Source organism: Oncorhynchus nerka, linkage group LG10, assembly GCF_034236695.1.
Source record: "Oncorhynchus nerka isolate Pitt River linkage group LG10, Oner_Uvic_2.0, whole genome shotgun sequence".
Taxonomy (NCBI): domain Eukaryota; kingdom Metazoa; phylum Chordata; class Actinopteri; order Salmoniformes; family Salmonidae; genus Oncorhynchus; species Oncorhynchus nerka.
Window position 1 is genome coordinate 13,525,339 of NC_088405.1, and position 22,241 is coordinate 13,547,579.

The 22,241-nt window shown below is 43.4% G+C and overlaps 1 pseudogene; it reads right to left on the reverse strand.

The window, feature by feature from the left end:
* Positions 1–1,639: 1,639 nt before the first annotated feature.
* Positions 1,640–22,241, reverse strand: part of LOC135573654 (ABC transporter G family member 23-like) — a 41,525-nt pseudogene continuing 20,923 nt past the window's right edge.

Here is a 22,241-nt window from a genome sequence, read left to right on the forward strand (position 1 = left end):
ACTCACTGTTGTGCAGCAGAGGCCAGCAGCATGTCACCCTGTAGCCCACTGCTGTTTGTTTACTCACTGTTGTGCAGCAGAGGCCACCCTGTAGCCCACTGCTGTTTGTTTACTCACTGTTGTGCAGCAGAGGCCACCCTGTAGCCCACTGCTGTTTGTTTACTCACTGTTGTGCAGCAGAGACCAGCAGCATGCCACCCTGTAGCCCACTGCTGTTTGTTTACTCACTGTTGTGCAGCAGAGGCCACCCTGTAGTCCACTGCTGTTTGTTTACTCACTGTTGTGCAGCAGAGGCCATTAACATGCCACCCTGTAGCCCACTGCTGTTTGTTTACTCACTGTTGTGCAGCAGAGGCCAGCAGCATGCCACCCTGTATCCTACTGCTGTTTGTTTACTCACTGTTGTGCAGCAGAGGCCAGCAGCATGCCACCCTGTATCCTACTGCTGTTTGTTTACTCACTGTTGTGCAGCAGAGCCCAGCAGCATGCCACCCTGTATCCTACTGCTGTTTGTTTACTCACTGTTGTGCAGCAGAGGCCAGCAGCATGCCACCCTGTAGCCCACTGCTGTTTGTTTACTCACTGTTGTGCAGCAGAGACCAGCAGCATGCCACCCTGTAGCCCACTGCTGTTTGTTTACTCACTGTTGTGCAGCAGAGGCCACCCTGTAGTCCACTGCTGTTTGTTTACTCACTGTTGTGCAGCAGAGGCCATTAACATGCCACCCTGTAGCCCACTGCTGTTTGTTTACTCACTGTTGTGCAGCAGAGGCCAGCAGCATGCCACCCTGTATCCTACTGCTGTTTGTTTACTCACTGTTGTGCAGCAGAGGCCAGCAGCATGCCACCATGTATCCTACTGCTGTTTGTTTACTCACTGTTGTGCAGCAGAGGCCAGCAGCATGCCACCCTGTAGCCCACTGCTGTTTGTTTACTCACTGTTGTGCAGCAGAGGCCAGCAGCATTCCACCCTGTAGCCCACTGCTGTTTGTTTACTCACTGTTGTGCAGCAGAGGCCAGCAGCATGCCACCCTGTAGCCCACTGCTGTTTGTTTACTCACTGTTGTGCAGCAGAGGCCAGCAGCATGCCACCCTGTATCCTACTGCTGTTTGCCTCTGAAGCAGGGTCAGTCCCTGGATGGGAGACCAGATGCTGCTGGAAGTGGTGTCGGAGGGCCAGTAGGAGGCACTCTTTCCTCTGGTCTGACAAAATGGTCAATAAAGATTCAATGGCATTTATTGTAAGAGCAGGGGTGTTAACCCTGGTGTCTTGGCTAAATTCCCCATCTGGCCCTCATACCATCATGGACACCTAATCATCCCCAGCTTCCAATTGGCTCATTCATCTTCCCTGTAACTATTGGGTGGAATGAGATGTTTGATGAGCAGATGTCCACATACTTTTGGTTGTGTAAGTGTTTAGCTTCCTCCAAAAAAAACATTTTGTGTGTATTTAACGTATCTCAATTAACAATATTTTAAATAGGTCCAAATCCAGGCTCCAGTTCACATTTATGGCTCCAACCTACACTAAACCACATAACATTACTAATAACATTACTGTTATTCTCCATGCTTCTCATATTATTCCACTTCTTCCCAGTTGCCAGGACAACAAACTGCTTATTTGTAGTCTGATATGCCTAGTTGTCTTTTTAATTTTATTGTTAAAAAAATACCAATATAGAAAAACAGAGTACACAACAGAGTATCCAAACATGGCAAACAACAGTCAGGGTAATGCAGACCATACATTATGTCAAAACCTTATTACTACATTCAACCTTTTGGTTGTTTTTGATATCAGAAGAAGAAATGTTTTTATATATTGTTCAATTTCATTCCAAAAATAGTGAAGAGGTTTTTGTCATTACATTTATGAATATGGAATTGAGATCAAATACCAATGAGGTTGATTTAAGAAGAAAGACTTTGCTATACTTTTAAAACCAAATATCACATTTTCAAGTAGAAGGGAAAATGTTTATGATTGAAAACAATCTCCAGATATCTTGTCACAGCTTCCTGGTATAAGAGCAATACCAAACTAAATGTGAAGCAGTCTCCTGTTGGTCATTACAGAAGGTAATGTTGGTCATTACAGAAGGTAATGTTGGTCATTACAGAAGGTGATGTTGGTCATTACAGAAGGTAATGTTGGTCATTACAGAAGGTGATGTTGGTCATTACAGAAGGTAATGTTGGTCATTACAGAAGGTGATGTTGGTCATCACAGAAGGTAATGTTGGTCATTACAGAAGGTGATGTTGGTCATTACAGAAGGTAATGTTGGTCATTACAGAAGGTAATGTTGGTCATTACAGAAGGGGATGTTGGTCATTACAGAAGGTAATGATGGTCATTACAGAAGGTGATGTTGGTAATGTTGATCATTACAGAAGGTGATGTTGGTCATTACAGAAGTTAATGTTGGCCATTATAGAAGGTAATGTTGATCATTACAGAAGGTGATGTTGGTCATTACATAAGTTAATGTTGGTCATCATAGAAGGTAATGTTGGTCATTACAGAAGGTGATGTTGGTCATCACATAAGTTAATGTTGGCCATTATAAAAGGTAATGTTGATCATTACAGAAGGTGATGTTGGTCATTACAGAAGTTAATGTTGGCCATTATAGAAGGTAATGTTGGTCATTATAGAAGTTAATGTTGGCCATTACAGAAGGGGATGTTGGTCATTACAGAAGGTGATGTTTGTCATTACAGAAGGTGATGTTGGTCATTACAGAAGGTAATGTTGGCCATTACAGAAGGCAATGTTGGTCATTACAGAAGGTGATGTTGGTCATTACAGAAGGTAATGTTGGTCATTACAGAAGGTGATGTTGGTAATGTTGATCATTACAGAAGGTGATGTTGGTCATTACAGAAGTTAATGTTGGCCATTATAGAAGGTAATGTTGATCATTACAGAAGGTGAGGTTGGTCATTACAGAAGTTAATGTTGGCCATTATAGAAGGTAATGTTGGTCATTACAGAAGGCAACGCCGGCCATTACAGAAGGCAATGTTGGTCATTACAGAAGGTAATGTTGGTCATTATAGAAGGTAATGTTGGTCATTACAGAAGGTAATGTTGGTCATTACAGAAGTTCATGTTGGTCATTACAGAAGGTCATGTTGGTCATTACAGAAGGTCATGTTGGCCATTACAGAAGGTCATGTTGGTCATTACAGAAGGTAATGTTGGTCATTACAGAAGGTACAAGAAACATCAATGTATTTAAAAAAACTTCAAGATCATGTTTAGTAGGGCAGCACTTGTGGATTCATTTATATTAAACCTCTTTAATATTATTAGTTAAAAGAAACTTCTGAGAAAGAGACCAAACATTTTCCCAATTAATATTTCTTAAAAGGCCATTCTAGAAAGACATGACATATGGGCAAAAATCCTTTCTCTGGCCAAAAGCTACGCCATGCCCACGGACGTTAGTTCCTTCTCCGCAACGAAGTATGTAGCGAACATCGAGCAGCGGAATGATTCAGTTTGAGTTGCCAGGCAACCTAGTTGTGCGTTTGAAAGTCAGTCTAATGAGGCTACGCATAACTCTGACCCCAACACCTGCTTTGACAAAAAAGACCCTTCTTAACTTTTAACAATTCCCGCCTTGTGTTACCAGTACAATAAATCTCCTACATAAAAACACCTGTGCAACCAATGCAATAATGGCAATTAACTATCAATAATATGCAAAGCTGTATCGGGAAAACACACAAACATTACAGACTTATAACGGCAGGACAGTAGAATCCTGCTGTAAACGTATCACACACATTCATGTTATTGTCCATAATAACAGTCCTCAGACGATGATCACTCTTCTGACGGTGATTACACTCGTAACACCTGAGTGGGCGGGTGCAGTGTCCAGGTGCACATTTCAGGCTTTTTGATTGGTTTGTGAGTGACAAATAGATAGGTTGAGTAGCCAAACTAACGTGACTGAGGGGGAAAGTTACCCTATCTGCACTGACCCTACACACACACTCACTAGACTATATACACACTCACTTACACACCCCACATTGACAGTCCCACACAAAACCCTCACACATTCACATACACTACATAGGCACAGATCTTCCCTGGGTTGGAGTTTCACATCCTCAACTTGAGGATGACGATGGCCAGGATGACGAAGAAAGTGTTCCAGCCCAGGGTGACAACAAAGCCTCGCCACACGATCATCCTGGAGAGACCCCAGCCTGAGGGAGAGACAAGGTAAGATGGTGTCTTTCTCTCTCTCTGTGTGTGTGGGAGAGAGAGTTTGTGTGTGTGTGTGTGTTTGTACTGTGATATGAAGATGAGACAGACTGAGAGAGAGCATGATATCTTTCCTCCACTGTGAGCTCGGGACTATGTTGTGCGTGTGTGTGTGTGTGTGTGTGTCTGTGTGTGTGTGTGTGTGTGTGTGTGTGTGTGTGTGTGTGTATGTGTGTGTAAACTCGTAATTCGTAAAAATACAAATAACTTCACAGATTTTCATTGTAAAGGGTTTGAACACTGTTTCCCATGCTCGTCGGTCGCTAAGACACTAACAGCTTACGGACGGTAGGCAATTAAGGTCACAAAACTTAGGACACTAAAGAGGCCTTTCTACTGACTTTGAAAAACACCAAAGAAAGATGCCCAGGGTCCCTGCTCATCTGCGTGAACGTGCCTTAGGCATGCTGCAAGGAGGCCTGAGGACTGCAGATGTGGTCAGGGTCCCTGCTCATCTGGGTGAACGTGCCATAGGCATGCTGCAAGGAGGCATGAGGACTGCAGATGTGGCCAGGACAAAACATTGCAATGTCAGTACTGTGAGACGCCTAAGACAGCGCTACAGGGAGACAGGACGGACAGCTGATCATCCTCGCAGTGGCAGACCACGTATAACAACACCTGCACAGGATCGGTACATCCGAACATCACCCCTGCGGGACAGGTACAGGATGGCAACAACAACTGCCCGAGTTACACCAGGAACGCACAATCCCTCCATCAGTGCTCAGACTGTCCGCAATAGGCTGAGAGAGGCTACAACATCGCCTATGGGCACAAACCCACCGTCGCTGGACCAGACAGGACTTGCAAAAAGTGTTCTTCACTGACGAGTCGCGGTTTTGTCTCACCAGGGGTGATGGTTGGATTCGTTGAAGGAATGAGTGTCACACCGAGGCCTGTACTCTGGAGCGGGATCGATTTGGAGGTGGAGGATCCGTCATGGTCTGGGACTGAGCTTGTTGTCGTTGCAGGCAATCTCAACGATGTGCGTTACAGGAAAGACATCCTCCTCCCTCATGGTTCCCTTCCTGCAGGCTCATCCTGACATGACCATCAAGCATGACAATGCCACCAGCCATACTGCTCGTTCTGTGTGATTTCCTGCATGACAGGAATGTCAGTGTTCTGCCATGGCCATCGAAGAGCCCGGATCTGAATCCCATTGAGCACATCTGGGACCTGTTGGATCGGGGGGTGAGGGCTAGGGCCATTCCCCCCAGAAATGTCTGGGAACTTGCAGGTGCATTGGTGGAAGAGTGGGGTAACATCTCACAGCAAGAACTGGCAAATCTGGTGCAGTCTACGAGGAGGAGATGCACTGCAGTACTTAATGCAGCTGGTGGCTTTTGATTTTGACCTTTGTTCAGGAACACATTATTCAATTTCTGTTAGTGACATGTCTGTGGAACTTGTTCAGTTTATGTCTCAGTTGTTGAATCTTGTTATGTTCATACACATATTTAAACATGTTAAATTTGCTGAAAATAAATGCAGTTGACAGTGAGAGGACTTTTTTTGTTGTTGCTGAGTTTAAGTACAGTATTTATATTTGTGTGTGTGTGTCTGTGTGTGTGTGTGTGTGTCTGTGTGTGTGTGTGTTACCTCTGTACATGATGCATCGTAGGGCTTCAGAAGCGTAGGTCTGGGGCAGGGCCAGACTGATGTAACGTAGTGGATAGGGGATGCACTCCACAGGCCAGATTATACCTGTAGGGAGAGGAGGAAAGAGACTGTCTTAGAGAAAGAGAGAGTGAGATGTGTGTGTGTGTGCTGTTCTTCTTTGTGAGGCTCAGAAGACAGAGACATGTCCTAAACTGATCTGCTTTGGCAACATGGATTTTCTTCCAAGAAAGTGTTATTTTCAGAAAGAGTAATTGAACTGAACTGAATAGGATTTAATTAAACTTTATTGAATTGCCTCAGGACTACCTGACATGATGACTCCTTGCTGTCCCCAGTCCACCTGGCCGTGCTGCTGCTCCAGTTTCAACTGTTCTGCCTGCGGCTATGGAATCCTGACCTGTTCACCGGACGTGCTACCTGTCCCAGACCTATTATTTGACCATGCTGGTCATTTACTTTACTCCTGAGGTGCTGACCTGTTGCACCCTCTACAACCACTGTGATTATTATTATTTGACCCTGCTGGTCATCTATGAACATTTGAACATCTTGGCCATGTTCTGTTATAATCTCCACCCGGCACAGCCAAAAGAGGACTGGCCACCCATCATAGCCTGGTTCCTCTCTAGGTTTCTTCATAGGTTTTGGCCTTCCTAGGGAGTTTTTCCTAGTCAACGTGCTTCAACACCTGCATTGCTTGCTGTTTGGGGTTTTAAGCTGGGTTTCTGTACAGCACTTTGAGATATCAGCTGTTGTACGAAGGGCTTTATAAATTGATTTGATTTGATATTGAGAGAACATGGAAGACACTATTGTAGTTTGGCATAGTTACGGAAATCAAACCCCCTAAAACGTACTACTGACCATCGAGGTAAAAGACAGTGTGTGTGTGTGTGTCTCTGTGTGCTAGCGTGTGTATGTGCGTCCGTGTGTGAGTGTGTGACGTACCGCTGACGATGAGGTTGAGGTAAAAGACAGTGTGTGTGTGTGTGTCTGTGTGCTAGCGTGTGTATGTGCGTCCATGTGTGAGTGTGTGACGTACCACTGATGATGAGGTTGAGGTAAAAGACAGTGTGTGTGTGTGTCTCTGTGTGCTAGGATGTGTATGTGCGTCCGTGTGTGAGTGTGTGACGTACCACTGACGATGAGGTTGGGGTAAAAGACAGTGTGTGTGTGTGTCTCTGTGTGCTAGCGTGTGTATGTGCGTCCGTGTGTGAGTGTGTGACGTACCACTGACGATGAGGTTGGGGTAGAAGATACCAAGGGCAGCTTGGGTGGCGTTCTGTTCGTCATCGATGGCGGATGAGATGACCAGACCAAAGGAAGTGCCTGTTATGCCCTGCAGCACGATCAGAGCTATAACCAACACCAGGTTCCCCTCATTAGGGATCTGGAGGGAGGGAGGCGGAGGAGGGGGAGAAAGAGCAAGAGAGAGGGGAAGGAAAGCGAGAGTTGGAGGAGGGGGAGAAGGACGGAGAGAGAGAGGACAGGGATTGGAGGAGGAGACAGTAAAAAGTGAGAAAGACAAAAGGTTAGGTCATGTTATTCAATGATATAGTGTCTGTTACATAAGGGTCTGACTCTTTCTATTGTCACCATACAGAGACCTGTGTGTGTGTGTGTTACCTTAAAGACAAGCAGCATTAAGATCAGCAGTAGAATTATCTGGACACTGATGATAATCAGCTGGGAGATGAGATACGCCAGCACGGTCTCCATTGAACTCACACCTTGGGGAGGGAGAGGGAGTACACTGTGGCTAAATATTTGACCATGGTTACTAATCAAAACCTTAGAAAAACCTTGACAAAGTACAGGCTCAGTGAACACAGCCTTGCCATTGAGAAGGGTAGACACAGGAAAACCTGGCTCCCTGTAGAGGACAGGCTGTGCAACCACTGCACCGCAGCAGAACCTGAGACGGAGCTGCATTTCCTGACAAAATGTCAAAAATATAAACAATTTGAGAGTGTCATTTCCCCAAATCTGAAACCCTTATTCAAGGTTTCAAAAACCTCTCTGATGAGAGTAGGCTACCCGTCCTGTTGGGGGAGGACGCAGAGAGCTGTGTGTTGGCAGCACACTACATTGCTGCCTGCCATAAGTTGAGGGACAGTGTCTGACAGACCAATCAACCTGCACATGTCCTCTACTGTATGCTTATTGTTATTGTTCAATGTATGGTTATTTTGACACTTGGTTATTGTTGTTACTGTTGTCCCGTTGACAATTTTGATTCTCATTTTTATTTTTCATATTGTAAATATCCAAAGTAAGCTTTGGCAATATGTACATTGTTACGTCATGACAATAAAGCAAATTGAATTGAATTGAATTGAGAGAGCGAGAATGAGGAAGAGAGAAAGAGGAATAGAGAGAAAGAGAGAGAGTAAGGAGAGAGAATAAGAAAGAGAGCGATAGAGAGAGAGAGAAGGAGGAATAGAGAGAAAGAGAAAATAAGAGGGAGAGGTAGAGAGAGAGAGAGAGAGGTAGAGAGAGAGAGAGGTAGAGAGAGAGAGAGAGAGAGGTAGAGAGAGAGAGAGAGAGAGAGAGAGAGAGAGAGAGAGAGAGAGAGAGAGAGAGAGAGAGAGAGAGAGAGAGAGAGAGAGAGAGAGAGAATAGGAAGAACATAGAGGAAAAGGGAGAAGCAATGTATTTATTTTTTCATAATGTGGGGCCCATGGTGATTTAGCTAAATAGTCAATTATTGGACTGACCCTATCTGCACTGTGCCTATCTGCACTGAGCCTATCAGCACTGAGCCTATCTGCACTGAGCCTATCAGCACTGAGCCTATCAGCACTGAGCTGTGCACACACTCACTAGACTATATATACACACTCACACACACTACATTGACACTCCCACACAAAACCCCAAAACACTCACATACCCTACATGCACACACACACACACATTAGACACAACGCATACCGAAACAACACAAACACACATTAGACACAACGCATACCGAAACAACACACACACACATTAGACACAACGCATACCGAAACAACACAAACACACATTCACATATAGTACCAGTCAAAAGTTTTTACACACCTATTCATTCAAGGTTCAAGGTTTATATTTGTACTATTTTTACTCTATTTTTTTGAAGACATCAAAACTATGAAATAACACATGGAATCATGTAGTAACCAGAAAAGTGTTAAACAAATCAAAATATATTTTCTATTTGAGATTCTTCAAAGTAGCCCTCCTCTGCCAAATACTCTACAGAAAATGACCATGGTGATGAATCAACTAGTTTTAGGCACTGTTATCATGTAGATACTTGGCTGTTGTCAGAATAATTCATGCTGTCGTCTTCCAAGCACTGTACGTCAACTGTAAGCCCTCTATAGTGCACTATGGGCTCAGATCATCATCCGTGTGTGTACTGACCAGTATTGACCACTAGGGGGAGATGGTGGATCATTCTGATTACAATCTAATCACATTTTATTTGTCACATGCGCTGGTGTACACTATTGTGAAATGCTAGTTTATGAGCCCTTCCCAACAATGTATGCAGAGTTAAAAAATAATAATACAAATAAAAAATAGAATGAAATATATTGAACAAAAAATATAAACTCAATATGCTAAAAATGTATACGATTTTACTGAGTTACAGTTCATATAAGGAAATCAGTCAATTTAAATAAATTCATTAGGCCCTAATCTATGGATTTCACATCACTGGGCAGAGGCACAGCCATGGGTGGGCCTATGGGCCCACCCACTGGGAATCCAGGCCCAGCCAATCGGAATGATTTTTCCCCCACTAAAGAGCTTTATTACAGACAGAAATACCCCTCAATTTCATCAGCAGGTGGCTGGTCTCAGACACAGGTGAAGAAGCAGAATGTGGAGGTTCTGGGTTGTCGTGGTTACACGTGGTCTGCGGTTGTGAGGCCAGTTGGAAATTAAAGTTAAATTCTCTGGCAACAGCTCTGGTGGACATTCCTGCAGAACTTGAGACATCTGTGGCATTGTGATGTGTGACAAAACTGCACATTTGAGTGACCTGTTATTGTCCCCAGCACAAGGTGCACCTGTGTCATGATCGTGCTGTTTAATCAGCTTCTTGATATGCCACACCTGTCAGGTGGATGAATTATCTTGGCAAAGGAGAAATGCTCACTAACAGGGACGTGAACAAATTTGTGCACAACATTTGAGAGCAATAAGCTTTTTGTGCGTATGGAACATTTCTGGGATCTTTTATTTCATGAAACATGTTGCCTTTATGTTTTTGTTCAGTATAGTTGTGTGTACGTTTTAAGCTAAGGATCTAATCTCCTGCTTTCAGACATTTCACCACCTAGATTACGAGGGTTAGATTTACATCCAAAAATGTCATGTCAGCACAAAGCATGCAGAACATCTAGTATAATGATTAGCTTCATATACATAGTCTACAGCTGAACAGTATGTCAACAGTGTGTGAGTTAAGCTTCAGCAGCATAATGTCAAGGGCTGCATTGCAAATGCCCATAAGACTAATGCCATCATGCTATTGGCCAGTGGTTTCCAACTCCGGTCCTCGAGTACCCCCTCCCAACAGTACAGTTTTATTGTAACTGTGGACAAACACCTGATTCAACTTGTCAACTAATCATCAGGCCCTCTGAGTTGAATCAGGTTGGTTTGTCTGGGGCTACAACAATGGTTGCTGTTGTGGGAACTGGAGGACTGGAGTTGGGCTGTTGGGGGAACTGGAGGACTGGAGTTGGGGGAACTGGAGGATTGGAGTTGGGGGAACTGGAGGATTGGAGTTGGGGGAACTGGAGGATTGGAGTTGGGGGAACTGGAGGACTGGAGTTGGGGGAACTGGAGGACTGGAGTTGGGGGAACTGGAGGACTGGAGTTGGGGGAACTGGAGGACTGGAGTTGGGGGAACTGGAGGACTGGAGTTGGGGGAACTGGAGGACTGGAGTTGGGGGAACTGGAGGACTGGAGTTGGGCTGTTGGGGGAACTGGAGGGTTGGAGTTGGGGGAACTGGAGGACTGGAGTTGGGGGAACTGGAGGACTGGAGTTGGGGGAACTGGAGGATTGGAGTTGGGGGAACTGGAGGACTGGAGTTGGGGGAACTGGAGGACTGGAGTTGGGCTGTTGGGGGAACTGGAGGGTTGGAGTTGGGGGAACTGGAGGACTGGAGTTGGGGGAACTGGAGGACTGGAGTTGGGGGAACTGGAGGACTGGAGTTGGGGGAACTAGAGTTGGGAGAACTAGAGGACTGGAGTTGGGAGAACTAGAGGACTGGAGTTGGGAGAACTAGAGGACTGGAGTTGGGAGAACTAGAGGACTGGAGTTGGGAGAACTGGAGGACTGGAGTTGGGAACCACTGCTGTAGGCCTGTGGCTGCATTGGTGCTGCATGCCATTATCAGCTGCAAAATGGGTTCACATGGCCGATTTCCTGAAAAAATTGTCACAATCAAATAAAACTAATTGGAGAGGTAAATGTTCATTTGAGAATAGAACACAGAAACAGACAAATTAGAGACAGATTCCTCTTTATTGCAGGATTGTGATCTGTGATTAATCAACACTAGTTCATCTTGAATAATAGTTACATTAACACTTAACTGCACAAATCAACACTGTCAAAGTGTAAGCTAACTCCTAGGTAAAAGGCTAGACATTTTACACTGTCCTCCAGTCCTCCAGTAAGCCAACTCCTAGGTAAAAGGCTAGACATTTTAGTAACACGTATGCCGTTATTACTAAAACAATTTCAGGTGAACAAAAAAAAAATGTCAAAAACAGAGGTGTCCAACATCACTCCACTGATCTACTGAGGGAACAGACTTCTGTTAGGTTTGATACATTGAATCAGGTGTGTTATTGTAAGGCTGGAACAGAAGCCTGCACACCCAGTACGGTTGGCCTGCTCCAGTTGTAATGTGTTTATACATTGTGTGACTTTTAAACTGTATTTTTCTTCACAAAAATGTACTAATATATAATCCATGGTATATTCTCTTGGGACATTAATTGGGACCTCTTCATCTGCAGACAGGGTTTCACAGCACTCTGTATCTGAGGACAGACATCGAAAAGAAACAGGCTGCATTATACTCAAGTTAGACAGCCCTGAATATTATGTTGCTCTATCTCTCTGTCCTCAGTATCTCACTAGGGACTGGAACTAGAGAATAGTTTCATAATGTCCTCCCACAAAGGTACCTGCCCTATCTAGAGTAGCCTGCTCTCTGTCCTCAGTATCTCACTAGGGACTGGAACTAGAGAATAGTTTCATAATGTCGTCCCACAAAGGTACCTGCCCTATCTAGAGTAGCCTGCTCTCTGTCCTCAGTATCTCACTAGGGACTGGAACTAGAGAATAGTTTCATAATGTCGTCCCACAAAGGTACCTGCCCTATCTAGAGTAGCCTGCTCTCTGCTCTCTGACAGCTGGAACTGCGAGCTAATCCTTTCACCCTCTTCCATGGCTGTTAGCTAGCTAACTAGCTACAAAAGCATTTGGAGTTACAACGATAAATACATCAAGATAACTAACTAGCTAATATGAAGCTAGCAAACTGGTGATATTTAATTCACCTAGCTAGCTACAGTATACAGTATGTAAAGTTTGTTAACTAGCGAACATTACGTTAGCAGCTAATTTGAGTTAGCCTGCACACTAAGTTTCTGTAGCAAGCTAGCTAATAATACATTGTTTTTTTATATTTACTTACTTGAATAGGTTCTCCCACTGACTCCATTTCCTGGGTCCTTAGAAATAATGGGAAATCTTCCCGAAGTTTCCGGTGGTAACAAAACGCAGCCAGCCATGTGGAGGATTGGAGGACTTCATCAGACTTGAGTTTGGTCTTCCAACATGGGGGTTGCTAGGTGATTTGTGACGTCCTTGCAAGCCCTCTATAGGTGCTGTGTGGGACGCTTACCCCAGGTCAAAATGTAAGCACTAAATAGAAAATAGGGTGCCATTTTGTTACCCACTCTGTGAACTTTGACCTCTTACCTGAGACCCAGCACCTTTCCATTAGCCCCTCCTTCCTCTCTATCACAAAGGACAGAGCCGTCAAGCCCACTGCCAGGTAGAAAGTGATGCTGTGTAGAGAGAGAAGGGAAGGGAGAGAATGGGGGAGCGAGAAGGAGGGAGGGGGTAGAATGAGGGAGAAGGGAGGGAGAGAATGAGGGGGAGAGAGAAGGAGAGAGCATAGAATGAGGGAGAAGGGGGAGAGAGAAGGAGGGAGGGGGTAGAAGGAAGGGAGAGAGAGAAGGAGAGAGGGGGTAGAATGAGGGAGAAGGGAGGAGGTGGTAGAATGAGGAAGGAGAGAAGGGGAAAAAGAGGAAACATGAGGAAGTTATATGGAGTAGAGAGAGAGACAGGAGCGAGAGAGACAGAGAGAGTGAGAGAGACAGGAGAGAGAAAGACAGGAGAGAGAGATACAGGGAGAGAGAGACAGAAAGAGAGAGAGACAGGAGAGAGATAGAGAGGGAGAAAGAGAGAGCGACAGGGAGAGAGAGACAGGAGAGAGATAGAGAAAGACAGGAGAGAGACAGGAGAGAGAGATACAGGAGAGAGAGACAGAAAGAGAGAGAGAGACAAGGAGAGAGTAAGAGGAGGGAAACCGTAAGAAATACAGTATTTTAACAGATTATCAGCTTAGTCTCAGTAAAGCGGACTAGATTCAGACGTGGACTGAATCTCTACCTCAGAACGGCGCCTGGCGTCACAAACGTGGTGAAGTCTGAGTTCATGCTGCCATAGATGGGCTCCTCAAACTGGAAAGAGAAACGGGACAAAGAGAAATAGCGAGCAAAAGGTGTTAAAAAATGAGAAATGTGACACAAGAATAGTAAGTGAAATCTTTCCCCCCAGTGCTGAGTACACTGAGTACATCTGTGTATTCATCAGGAATGGATCCAACATTTGTATACATTCAACAACACGGGTTACATTGTGGTCTTGGGAAGACAACAGCTTAATCAGACACTAGCAAGGCTAGTAGATGTGGATGGCAGAATACTATCAACACAGGGCCTGCTTCCCAAATGACACCCTATTCCCTACATAGGACACTACTTTTGACCACGGCCCTATGGACCATTTGGGACTTAACCAGGGTTTTAAGGGGATTTTCATACCTTGACAGGAAGAGAGAGCAGGTAAGACCTGCTACTCATCTTATACTGGATAAAACCCTGAGGAGGGAACAGAGAGGCAGAAGCCATATAAATAATAACACTCTCAAAAGTCAAATAACTCTTCCAGTATCATTCATCACTTAATGACAAAACAAAGAAAAGGGAACTCTGGTGTACCTCAAAGGCATCTTTCATTTTTTTCTGAAGCATTAAGGCGATTTGTCGATCTGGAGAAAATACATTAAAAGGTTAAAACAATGTCACCATAAGTTTAACTAACATCACTTGAAAAATGTTTGATCTATTTCAATGATTTGAACGTTTACAGCGGTGGAATAAAACTAATCAATCATTTACTTTGAAAAGCATTCAAAATCCATTTCCATTACTTGGGAGATGATCCATCATTCAGAAGACCCCCACAGTATTGTAAAACAGTTACACTAACACCTAGAGGTCAATTTCACAGCCAAACTATCTATGCTATTCTATTGGCATTCTATTATATTCTAACAGTGTTCTATTCTATTCAGAACTATTCTATTCTAACAGTGTTCTATTCTATGCAGATCTATTCTATTCTATCGGCATTCTAATCTAACAGTGTTCTATTCTATTCAGATCTATTCTATTCTAACAGTGTTCTATTCTATGCAGATCTATTCTATTCTATCGGCATTCTATTCTAACAGTGTTCTATTTTATTCAGATCTATTCTATTCTATTCAGATCAACTATATTCTATCAGTATTCTATTCTATTCCAACAGTGTTCTATTCTATGCAGATCTATTCTTTTGGCATTGTATTCTATTCTAACAGTGTTCTATTCTATTCAGATCTATTCTATCGGCATTCTATTCTAACAGTGTTCTATTCAGATCTATTCTATCAGTATTCTATTCTAACAGTGTTCAATTCTATTCAGATCTATTCTATTGGCATTCCATTCTATTCTAGCAGTGTTCTATTCTATTCAGATCTACTGTATTCTATCGGCATTATATTCTATTCTAACAGTGTTCCATTCTATTCAGATCTATTCTATTCTAACAGTGGTCTATTCTATTCAGATCTACTGTATTCTATCGACATTATATTCTAACAGTGTTCCATTCTATTCAGAGATATTCTATCAGTATTCTATTCTAACAGTGTTCTATTCTATTCAGATCTATTCTATTCTAACAGTGTTCTATTCTATTCAGATCTATTCTATTCTAACAGTGGTCTATTCTATTCAGATCTATTCTATTCTAACAGTGGTCTATTCTATTCTAACAGTGTTCTATTCTATTCAGATCTATTCTATTCTAACAGTGGTCTATTCTATTCAGATCTACTGTATTCTATCGACATTATATTCTAACAGTGTTCTATTCTATTCAGATCTATTCTATTCTAACAGTGTTCTATTCTATTCAGATCTATTCTATTCTAACAGTTTTCTATTCTATTCAGATCTATTCTATGGCATTCTATTCTAACAGTGTTCTATTCTATTCAGATCTATTCTATGGCATTCTATTATAACAGTGTTATATTCTATTCAGATCTATTCTATCGGCATTATATTATATTCTAACAGTGTTCTATTCTATTCAGATCTATTCTACGGCATTCTATTCTAACAGTGTTCTATTCTATTCAGATTTATTCTATGGCATTCTATTCTAATAGTGTTCTATTCTATTCAGATCTATTCTATTCTAGCAGTATTGTATTCTACTCTATTTGAAGGTACATTCTGGAACACTGTCACATGCCAACAGACTGCGGAGTGAAAGCTTACTGGTCAGGTCCAACCAGACGTGCACCGACCCTCCATCCACCACCTCCTTAGAGACCTGCCTCTGGATCATCCTGCATAATACAACACAGAACAAACATGATACTGTGTGTGTGCATGCAGTAAGCTACCTGGTCGGCCCAGGTGTGTGTGACCCTGATCGACAGGCAAGACCAGACTTTCCACTTCACGGCTGATCACACACACACACACACACACACACACACACACACACACACACACACACACACACACACACGAAGAGGAATCCATGCAGATACACACTGTCACAGACAGACATACTGGTGACTGGTGTACCCTTCCTCACCACAGAGTCATCATCATGTTAGATGCCTTGTTGACCTCACTGTGTGTGTGTATGTGTGTGTGTCTGTCCGTGTGTGTCTGTCTATCTGTCTGTGTGTGGGTGTGTGTAAGACAGTGGAATGCAATGTCACATTGGCAGCTGGAAGGTGCACAGGTTTCCATTACGCTGTAGGGAAGAATCTTGACACTGGTGGCCTTAAAGTTCAACAGCATGGACAGTGATTTCACTTGCTTTGGCAATGTTAACACATGATTCCCATGCCAATAAAGCCCTTGAATTGAATTGATTTAAGAGAAGAGATAGAAGAGGCAAGAAGATAGTAGAGTAGAGTAGAGTAGAGTAGAGTAGAGTAGAGTAGAGTAGAGGAGAGGAGAGGAGAGGAGAGGAGAGGAGAGGAGAGGAGAGGAGAGGAGAGGAGAGGGAAGAACAGAAGAGAAGACAGGAGAACAGAAGAGAAGAGAACAGAAGAGAACAGAAGAACAAGGTAAGAAGATGAGACTAGAGACAGGTCCAGAGGTAGGTCTCACCTCTTGGTCAGGTAGCTGGTAAAATTATTTCCAAACCCGATGACGGCCCAGTACTCTCCGTTATAGGCCCCTGCAAAAGCCTCAGCATGGGACAGGTTCACCTAGGGCAGGGAGGGACAGGGGACACCATCAGTGACTATAGCTAGGTCTTAAATTACACCCCTTCCTCCATCTAGTGGACTAAGTCTGACCAGGAGGACAATGTTACACCCTATTCCTCCATCTAGTGGACTAAGTCTGACCAGGAGGACAGTGTTACACCCTATTCCTCCATCTAGTGGACTACGTCTGACCAGGAGGACAGTGTTACACCCTATTCCTCTATCTAGTGGACTAAGTCTGACCAGGAGGACAGTGTTACACCCTATTCCTCCATCTAGTGGACTAAGTCTGACCAGGAGGACAGTGTTACACCCTATTCCTCCATCTAGTGGACTAAGTCTGACCAGGAGGACAGTGTTACACCCTATTCCTCCATCTAGTGGACTAAGTCTGACCAGCAGGACACTGTTACACCCTATTCCTCCATCTAGTGGACTAAGTCTGACCAGGAGGACAGTGTTACACACTATTCCTCCATCTAGTGGACTAAGTCTGACCAGGAGGACAGTGTTACACCCTATTCCTCCATCTAGTGGACTACGTCTGACCAGGAGGACAGTGTTACACCCTATTCCTCTATCTAGTGGACTAAGTCTGACCAGGAGGACAATGTTACACCCTATTCCTCCATCTAGTGGACTAAGTCTGACCAGGAGGACAGTGTTACCCCCTATTCCTCCATCTAGTGGACTAAGTCTGACCAGGAGGACAGTGTTACACCCTATTCCTCCATCTAGTGGACTAAGTCTGACCAGGAGGACAGTGTTACACCCTATTCCTCCATCTAGTGGACTAAGTCTGACCAGGAGGACAGTGTTACACCCTATTCCTCCATCTAGTGGACTAAGTCTGACCAGGAGGACAGTGTTACCCCCTATTCCTCCATCTAGTGGACTAAGTCTGACCAGGAGGACAGTGTTACACCCTATTCCTCCATCTAGTGGACTAAGTCTGACCAGGAGGACAGTGTTACACCCTATTCCTCCATCTAGTGGACTAAGTCTGACCAGGAGGACAGTGTTACACCCTATTCCTCCATCTAGTGGACTAAGTCTGACCAGGAGGACAGTGTTACCCCCTATTCCTCCATCTAGTGGACTAAGTCTGACCAGGAGGACAGTGTTACACCCTATTCCTCCATCTAGTGGACTAAGTCTGACCAGGAGGACAATGTTACACCATATTCCTCCATCTAGTGGACTAAGTCTGACCAGGAGGACAGTGTTACACCCTATTCCTCCATCTAGTGGACTAAGTCTGACCAGGAGGACAGTGTTACCCCCTATTCCTCCATCTAGTGGACTACTTCTGACCAGGAGGACAGTGTTACCCCCTATTCCTCCATCTAGTGGACTAAGTCTGACCAGCAGCGATTGGTCCAGTACCTGTTGCACGCTGGAGTTGTCAAGGAAGGAGAGCAGGGATTGGCTGAAGGAACTGGAGGAGGTCTCATTGTTGACCACAGCCACCTGTATTCCTTTGGGGTCTCCTCCGATACACAGACACATCAGAGAGATCTGCATGACTGGCAGAAGGAACTGGAAAAACAGGGACCTGGACAGATACAATGCAATCAGACTGGGGTTGCAGAACTTTCCCAGAATTCCCAGGTATTCCAGACATTTTGGTTGGAAGATTTAAGGGATCATCATCTTCATCATTATCGTGTCTGCCTTCCTCCAGCTCATTCTACTCCTTTAATTCATCCTCATCCTCCTCACCCAGGCATTCTCTTCATCCGCACCGTGGTCTTGATAATCAGAGCTGCGATGTTCCTCCACTTTGGCATCACATGCCTGACTCGTACCTTCCAGTCCGCACACACACACACACACACACACACACACACACACACACACACACACACGTTTGTTTTACTATCCTTGTGGGGACCAAACAATTGATTCCCATTCAAAATTGTATTTTTCCTAACCCTACCACTTAACCTAACCCTTACCTTAACCCCTAACCTAACCCTAACTGCTAACCCTAGTTCTAACCCTAATTGTAACCTTAAACCTAACCCCTAAGCCTAAAATGTCCCCACTTGTCTGAATTTTCCTTGTTTTACTATCCTCGTGAGGATTTCTGGTCCCGACAAAGAGAGTAAAACCCAACCCAACACACACACACAGTATTAAATATCTTAGGAAATTCAATTCAAGAGTATATACAGTATAGTGTCCATACAACCCTACATTTACCTGAGTATATACAGTATAGTGTCCATACAACCCTACATTTACCTGAGTATATACAGTATAGTGTCCATACAACCCTACATTTACCTGAGTATATACAGTGTAGTGTCCATACAACCCTACATTTACCTGAGTATATACAGTGTAGTGTCCATACAACCCTACATTTACCTGAGTATATACAGTGTAGTGTCTATACAACCCTACATTTACCTGAGTATATACAGTGTAGTGTCCATACAACCCTACATTTACCTGAGTATATACAGTATAGTGTCCATACAACCCTACATTTTCCTGAGTATATACAGTGTAGTGTCCATACAACCCTACATTTACCTGAGTATATACAGTGTAGTGTCCATACAACCCTACATTTACCTGAGTATATACATTATAGTGTCTATACAACCCTACATTTACCTGAGTATATACAGTGTAGTGTCTATACAACCCTACATTTACCTGAGTATATACAGTGTAGTGTCCATACAACCCTACATTTACCTGAGTATTTGGGCAGCTCTTCAACTGGTCCCGGCCCGACTCCCAGGATTGGTTGAATCTCTTCCCGGCCGCTTTCGAGTGATTGGCCGCTCTCTAGTACCCCACCCTGAGGGTAAGTGCTGTGTTTGGAGCCCACCTGGTCTGAGGTCTCACACAGCTGCAGGAAGGCTTTCTCCAGGGTCTGCAGTGGGTGGATGGGGCAGTAGAGGAGATAGACAACACAGTCAATTGAACACACAGATAACACAGTCAAGGGTTTATATGATCAGTGGTCAACACAGAACCAACTAAGCACGGACCGACGCAGGCGTCTTTTGGACTTGTGCTGTCCAGCCGGCCTTGATTTCAACGTCCACAGACATTCATTTTTGGTCAGGTTCAGACCGGACCAAATCTGAGCCAATCATAGACATCTATTTTTAACAAGTTTGGATAGCACAGCAGAGTAGAACACAGCAGAGTACATTACAGTACGGTAGAGTACACTACATTACAGTACAGTAGAGCACAGCAGAGTACATTAAAGTATAGTAGAGTACACTACATTACAGTACAGTAGAGCACAGCAGAGTACATTACAGTACGGTAGAGCACAGCAGAGTACATTACAGTATAGTAGAGTACACTACATTACAGTACAGTAGAGCACAGCAGAGTACAGTACATGAAAGAAAAGTGGTTTAGTACAGTAGAGTACAGTAGAGTATAATATAGTATAATGTACTGTATTTCACCCTCATGTACTCTACTGAATTAAACTGTACTGTACTGCACTCTACTGTACTCTAGTGTACTCTACTGAATTAAACTGTACTGCACTCTACTGTATTCTAGTGTACTCTACTGTACTGAATTAAACTGTATTGTATTGTACTCTACTGCACTGAATTAAACTGTACTGTACTGCACGCTACTGTACTCTAGTGTACTTTACTGAATTAATTAGTCTGACTGTTGACTGCCTTCCCAGTAGGCACAATTATATTGAAAATACGTCTAAAAAAATACATTCCATATGTTCATTTTAGGATCTGAATGAAAGATGAAAATACATACAGTGCCAGTCAAAGGTTCCATAGTTGTTATTTCATAGTTGTAATGTCTTCACTATTATTCTACAATGTAGAAAATAGAAGCAATAAAGAAAAACCCTAGAATGAGTAGTGTCCACACTTTTGACTGGTACTGGATGTATTTTCACCTTTCATTCAGAACCTAAAATAAACATCTGGAAAATATGTTTTTAAGACGTCTTTTCAATATAATTTTGATTACTGGGAAGGCAGTCAGACATCAACAGTCAGACATCAACAGTCAGACATCAACAATCAGACATCAACAGTCAGACGCCAACAGTCAGACGCCAACAGTCAGACGCCAACAGTCAGACATCAACAGTCAGACATCAACAGTCAGACGTCTCACATAGCTGTAGGAAAGCTTTTTCCAAAGTCTCCAGTGATTGGATGGTAGGAGGCAATAGGGTCAATGTAGGGCTACTGCCTGCAGAACATTGTTGTCTAGCGGTAACACTCCTGGCATCAGTCACATTAAATATACTCAAATATAAACCGCCATTCAATCCCTGCTTCTACTATACTCTCGCTTGCCTGTCCACCTGTCTCCCCCTTCAGTTTCCAACTGTCTGAATACAGTGTGAAATGTACATAATATTCTTCTAAGTAAATTGTATACACTGTTGTTGGCTACTCACCGCAGCACTGTTCTGTTTCATCAAGGTTTCTGGTTCCCCCTCTGCCAACATTCGGCCATTCCGCATCAGACCCACCTGGAGAGATAGAAAACAGCAGTCATTCCAAATGGAGTTTTGAGGAACGAGGCGAGGAGAGAGGATGCGAGGAATCAAGGAAAGATGAATTAAGAAAGAGCCTTAGTCATAAAATATTTGTACTGGTAAGACTTGTTTTAGTATGACAGGTGAGGACAGGTTTAGTAGGACAGATAAGGACAGGTTTAGTATGACAGGTAAGGACAGGTTTAGTATGACAGGTAAGGACAGGTTTAGTATGACAGGTAAGGACAGGTTTAGTATGACAGGTAAGGACAGGTTTAGTATGACAGGTGAGGACAGGTTTAGTATGACAGGTGAGGACAGGTTTATTGTGACAGGTGAGGACAGGTTTAGTATGACAGGTGAGGACAGGTTTAGATAAGGACAGGTTTAGTATGACAGGTAAGGACAGGTTTAGTATGACAGGTGAGGACAGGTTTAGTATGACAGGTGAGGACAGGTTTATTGTGACAGGTGAGGACAGGTTTAGTATGACAGGTGAGGACAGGTTTAGTAGGACAGTACAGAGAATGTTATAGAGTATAGAGACAGTATAGAGACTGTTATAGAGTATAAAAACAGTATAGAGACTGTTATAGAGTATAGAAACAGTATAGAGACTGTTATAGAGTATAGAGACAGTACAGAGATTGTTATAGAGAATAGAGACAGTACAGAGACTGTTATAGAGTATAGAGACAGTATAGAGACTGTTATAATGCATAGAGACAGTATAGAGACTGTTATAGAGTATAGAGACAGTATATAAACTGTTATAGAGTATAGAGACTGTATAGAGTATGTTATAAAGTGTAGAGACAGCATATAGACAGTATAAAGAATGTTATAGAGTATAGAGACAGTATATAAACTGTTAAACTGTTATAGAGTATAGAGACAGTATAGGGTATGTTATAAAGTGTAGAGACAGTATAGAGACAGTATAGAGACTGT